A 6232-nucleotide genomic window follows, 5' to 3' on the forward strand; every position below is an offset into this window, starting at 1 on the left:
AGTTCAAGACATGAAAGACACATCAATCTTCATCTTCCTCGTCTTCGTCTTCGTCCTCATCTTCCGAAGACGACTCTTCCGCCTCCGAAGATGAATCTTCCTCCCTCTCCTCATCACGCACCGCATCACGCACCGCATCATGTGAAGCTCCGACGGTGTTGGCAAGATCTTCAACGGCATCTTCATTGGAATGTGTGTGAGAAGGCACATCGAAAGACATTGCACCCATGGCGGCCGGAGGTGCACCCATGCCTCCCATGAGAAAAGCAAAACTCATGCCTCCCATGGCAGTCATAGCGTCGGAGGGTGCTCCAAAGCCACCCATGCCTCCCATGGCGGCCGGAGGTGCACCCATGCCTCCCATGGCGGCCGGATGTGCACCCATGCCTCCCATGGCTCCGAAGCCACCCATGCCTCCCATGGCGCCGAGGCCACCGCCACCCATGGCGCCGAAGCCACCGCCACCCATTGCACGAACCAAGGCTCTTTTTTGGATCAAGACTTCTTGTTGGGCAAGATTGACATACTCTTTTTGCGCCGCATTGAGGTTAGATGTGTCCAAGAAGAACAAGTGCTTCTCCCATTCCAACAACTTAGCTCGCTCCTCGTTGCTCACTTTCCTCTCCTTCAAAGGCACCTTTCTCTCCTCGGCCGCCACCCTTCTCTCCTCGGCCGCCACCCTTCTCTCCTCGGCCGCCAACCTCCTCTCCTCGGTCACAGCATCTTGGTTCCTTGCCATTTTCCTCACCTCATTGGCTTCGACCCTTGCCTTCACAATAGCTTCCATAGCATTTTGAGCTCATCATCTCCTTTCCTCTTCTTCTTTTCGGTTTTGTCTTTCTTGCACCCATCCGGTCGTTTTGGCTTCGAGTATGAAACCGAGTTGGGTGTGGGGCTTCTCTTGCCGTCATCACTTGATGCATCATCCTCCTCATCATCATCATTCATCTCAATTGCTCGCTTCCGTTTGTTGCTCAAATGCAAATCCTCCAAACCATCACGCTTCTTCCATTTCTCATCATCCTTTAACACTTCATAGCAATGAGGCAAGGTAAAGACCCTGCCTTTCTTGATCTTCCCCTTCTTGGTTGTCCTTGTCTCTTCTTTGAACAAGTTTTGTGCAATGTTGTTCTACAAGAAAAACAAAACAAGTTAGCACTTCGGTCACCAAAAACAAGTATGATGAACATATATGAGATGCCACTTACTCGATCATCCTTATTTGTGCCACTTGGGTTAATCTTGTCAACTGCCTTTTGTACGGCCGCCCACTTTTGACAATCCGAGTTGATTGTCCACCATCGGGACCGAAGTGATCTCTCGGAGCGGTCAATTCCACTCAAGTTGTGAGCATCAAAGTGTTCTTTCATTCGCCCCCAATACGCGTCTCTACTTTGATCACCTCCAATGGATGGATCCCTCGACACTTGCAAATAAGTATGGCATAGTAACTTGTCATCGTTGGTTGAGTAATTGCCCGCTCTTCCTTTCGGCGCCTCGACAATTCCCTCACCCTCCTCGTCCACCTCAAACTCATGGTCTTCGAAATGGCTGTCATTGGTTTGAGACCAATGCGAATTGTTGGACCCAACACCCATAGTGGACAGGTATGCATCATCGTTGAGACTACAAAGTTTTTTGAACAATGCAAATAAGCTATCTATATGTGATGATGATGCATTGAAAAAATAAGAAGAAAAGAAAAGTTGGAAATTTTTTCACCTTGGGGGCATTTCGTCGAACACGTAGTGCGCGTCGGCGGCCGGCTCAACGAGTGAGCTCGCCGGCGCTTCGGTAGCCGCCGCGGCCGTCGAACGCCCTGCAAGCTTCTTTCCCCTCGCCTTCGTGGTGCCGGAGCCGTCCGCCGCCTTGTTTTTCTTCGCGGATGTTTTGCCCTTCTTCGTCCGCGCCGCATTGGGGACCTTCTTCGATGGTGCGGCGCCGGCACGACGCCACCCGGCGCCGTGGTCATCCGCGGCGGCAAGAAGAGGCTGCGCGCGAGGCCGACGCTCGGCGGAGCTCCGGCGGTGGCGACGCCAGCGCTTCCCGCGCTAGGGTTTCCGGCGGCGGCGGCGGCGGCGGAGGGGTCGCGGCTGTACAGCGGGGTGAGCGGGGCGCCGGTGTGCGCGTCCATGGGTGGGTGGCAGGGCGCCGGCGCCGGCGCGCGCGGGGCGTAGGACGAGGAGAGGAGAGAATGCGGCGCGAGCGCTCGAGTGTGCCGCGCGCTGTAGCTGGCGCCCGAAATACGCCGCGCGGGTAACTATTTTCAACCGCGCGCCCAACCCGTTATAGCGCGCGCGCCGTTTTTGCGCGCCCGCTGGAGCGACCCGCCACGTTGCGCGCGCGCTAAAACGGCCTAATTTGCGGCGCGGCGCTAGTTTAGCGCGGCTGTTGGAGATGCTCTTAGTTCAAGTATGCGAGATAGTTACTGGAGCAGTGCAATTTTGGCCATGACTGGCGGCTCGAGTGCTGGAGATTACGTGTTAGCCATCTCCTCTATCGCTGTAGTAGCAAACGATGATCGCTATGACATACAAGTTCACCAAACACCCAACTCTGCTCATCCTTGCATCAGCCCAACCAGGCCGAGCTTACCCAGGACCCCTCGTGCAATGTAGCCTGTAGCTACCCAAGGAACCAAACACGCCCAATAAAACCGGGCCTGCGCTCGAGTGGCCTGGCGTCACGCCGCGAGGCCTTGCAGCTGCCGCAACATTGGTGACGTTGTAATCCAGCCGCAACATCTGTGATGTTGCATTACTGGGCCGAGCTCACATCTCGTTGGCCGGTAGCATGAACTGATTAGTGCCGTGTTGCGAGGCCCTGCTACAGGACAACATGATGGTACTTCTGCAATGTGGCTGCTATTCCGATGAGGTCGGCGGTACTTGTGCAACGTAGGCGATGCTAAGAGGACGATGCCGGTGACGACCACAACATTGATGATCTTGTAGCGTGTTCTGCACACGGCGCTGTTTCCAAGGGTGACAGTCTTAACACCAATAGTGTTGCGCGATAATGACCGCAACGGCAGTGGTGTTCCACAGTGGGGCGACCGCAACGTCGTTCATGTTTTGATGAGACCACATAGCCATCCATGTTGCAATGGTGGCAGTCTGGCAGATCGCGGTTTGCAGCGCCTACAGAGGTGACGGCAAAGTCTTGCGGCAGCATCTAGCCTTTGCGATGCCTGATGGTGCGGCGGTGTGGAAGCAACGTCTCCCCGGCCAGCCTTCTACAATCGCCGTGGAACTTGCAGCATCTCTCTAATGGATGTGGAAGCAATGTATGTGAGTAGTGCTGATTTAGCAGAGATCTTGGCCATCAAGCATGGTCTTTATTTGGCAGCAAGGATCGGATCCCACGTTTCTCATATTGAGTCCGATTATAGTTTTGCGGTGGAGACTTTGTAAAAACATGAAGATTACCACGTCAAGGAGGTTGCAACGATCGCAAAATGCAATCAGTTGGTTTGTGATTTTGCGAAGGTCTCGTTCTCTCATTGCTTTCGTGAAGCAAACTCGGCAGAAAATCGCTTAGCTGGCCACTCCTATAGTACTAGATCTTCTGATTTCCGAGAAAGTTCTATCACCGATTTTATTTGTTGAACATTTTGAGAAAGAAAGTATTATTGATGTAAACAAAAAATGTTGGGCGCAGCTGCAAGACATCTCATCTTCTACGTTGTGTTATGACTTATGAGATGTCAACAATCCTGTTTAAACTCGCACAGGGTTGAGCTTGACCAGGATCAGAGAATACAGGGCACCGATTTCAGGGATTTGAATATGAGAGTTGATTTCAGTGGGAGCTCAACATTTATTTCAGACTTCACTCATACTGAATTCACGCAAGATTGGAAAATGGAAAAAAAAACTAAGTGTTCAGATTTAACACTACAATGTTCTTTTCATTCAGGCATCAACACGATCAAGGCGCCATGGGTGCTCGACCGGACGTGGATCACCGACATCCAAGGCGGCATGGGTACGGCCGTGGTCATGCAGTACGTCTCACTCTGGCGATGTCTACGGCATCTGACCCTGACCGACGAGCCGGGCGGGCTGTCCTGGCGATGGACTAGCACCAGAACCTACTCCGCTCGCTCCTGTTATCAAGCTCTATTCGCTGGCTCCACCACCGACCCGCACTGGCGCATCACCTGGCGATCCTGGCCACCACTACGCATCAAGTTCTTTATCAGGCTCGCTCTGCTGGGTAGGTGCTGGACTGTCGACCGCCTCGCGCGTCACGGTCTCCCCCACGACCCGCGCTGCCTACTCTGCGACCAAGAGCGAGAATCCATGCAGCATCTCCTCGCGGGTTGTTCTTTCTCCCGCAAAGTTTGGCATGAGGTACTCTCCTGGTGCCGTTGCACTACCATGATCCCTGCCCATGACGAGGAGTTCATCGCCTGGCTCTCCTCGGCCATCTCCAGCACCATGACCTGCCTTCGCCGCGGCCTCGCCTCCATCGCCATCCTCACCGCCTGGCACTTTGGAAACATCATAACGGTTACCTCTTTGATGGTGATCATCCCGTTGTGGGTCGTGCAGTGCACATGATCCAAGAGGAGGCGCACCTTTGTGCACGTGCCGGCTCTAAGGGCCTGGCCCTACTCATACCCCAGACGTAGATGGTGGATTCGCTGGGAGGCACAGCCGGGCATCCTGTGTGCGATGGCTATGATGCTTGCCAGCCTTGTGTACGAGCCAATTAGCTGCCTTGCTTCTATTCTGTAACACCATATTGTACTGCTATCCTATCTATCAATGCAAAGATACACAAAGCTTTTGCGTATGCGCGAAAAAAAAAATCAACACAATCAAATGTTGGGGACGGCTGCAAGACATCTCATCGTCACCTTCTTCTCATCACCTATATTGTGTTATGAGATGTCATCAGCAAACTTGGAATAAGAAAGAATCGGCAAAATTGGAGAAGAGGTGATCACACAACATTTTTTTAAAATAAACCTGGTTCACCACAAGATCTAGAGGAGAAGAGGTGATCACACAACATTTTTTTTTAAATAAACCTGGTTCAGTTTTAGCCACCTCTATAAATCGGCAAAAAAAAAATTCTCACATGATTTCAGCATAGGCAACTTGTCTGTGGAACAAGGAGTCTCCAAACGCTCCATCCAAACAAAATTATCATACAGCGAGTAGCAAACGTGATATTCTGAAACTGTGAGAGCAGCAATATTTAGAGCAGACGAGATATGGTTTGCTAGCATAATATATCAAGGACTTAAGCGAGAAAGCAACCAAACATAGCAATTTTAGCATTCAACTTGTTGCAGTTATGTATACCAAGTACTTGACTCCCTGGGAAGGGAAACAAACCAAGATGGCTAGGTGCACGAGGTTCTGACACAACATAACATAAAACCATCTCAATATGCAGATCTTATGATACTTGCATATATTAACTGATGAGTGGACGAGGAACAAGGCAACCATGAATCAAAATGGACGGACGCTTGCAGATTGCACAAATTTAAACTACCATAGATGAGATATGGGGTCTTGGCGACACCACAACTCCGATAATAGATGTTGCAAGCAAAGTGGTTAAACTGCCCGAGTGCTCCTTTAGCAGGTTGTCAGCAAGTATCTGAGCTGCCTTCCCTTGATAAGGACAGAGGAACAATTCCACCTCTTCGGTTGGCTTCACTAACCCTACTCGCTCATCGGCAGTATACGACTCAATGGCCTGCAAAAGGATAAGATGTGGATAGCAAATCAGGAGCTCCCTGACCGTGCTAAGCTTTGAATCAAGGGCATGTACTTGAGAAATGACAACAATATTTTTCAGGATACTAAGGAGGAACCTTTAAGAGATGATGCCGACCACTCTCAATAGATCCCTCCTTCCAACGCAACTCAGTCATCTGTAAAAAAAGTAACATATACTAAATGGAATAAATAAAAAATAAAACAATTTTTTCACGAGCAAAACTCAAGAAAGCCAGAAAATAGGTACAGATTAGTAGAAATATTCGACATCTGAATTCAGTGCAATGTGCACATAGCAATCTACTAAAAGACTACATACTAATTGATTTCAGTTTATTTGTTATTCAAATTCACATAAATATGTGGATGTCACAAAACAACAGTTCTAATTGGCCCACATATCACATGTCACCTTATTACTCTGTCAGTTATGGGCCACCAGTCAGACCATCCCATCCTAACTATCCCCATCTTCTCTCCACTTCTCTTTC

The 6232-nt window shown here is 50.4% G+C and overlaps 1 long non-coding RNA gene across 1 annotated transcript in view; it reads right to left on the bottom strand.

Moving 5' to 3' along the window:
• Nucleotides 1-5131: 5131 nt before the first annotated feature.
• Nucleotides 5132-6232, bottom strand: part of LOC119349460 — an 8438-nt gene continuing 7337 nt past the window's right edge. Inside the window, exons 4-5 of the long non-coding RNA XR_005169429.1 lie at nucleotides 5837-5896; nucleotides 5132-5718 (exon numbers count right to left, since the gene is read on the bottom strand). This is a non-coding gene — a long non-coding RNA (uncharacterized LOC119349460). The remainder of the gene's footprint in view (nucleotides 5719-5836; nucleotides 5897-6232) is intronic.

The sequence above is a fragment of the Triticum dicoccoides genome, chromosome 1A (assembly GCF_002162155.2).
Source record: "Triticum dicoccoides isolate Atlit2015 ecotype Zavitan chromosome 1A, WEW_v2.0, whole genome shotgun sequence".
In the NCBI taxonomy this organism is placed as follows: Eukaryota; Viridiplantae; Streptophyta; class Magnoliopsida; order Poales; family Poaceae; genus Triticum; species Triticum dicoccoides.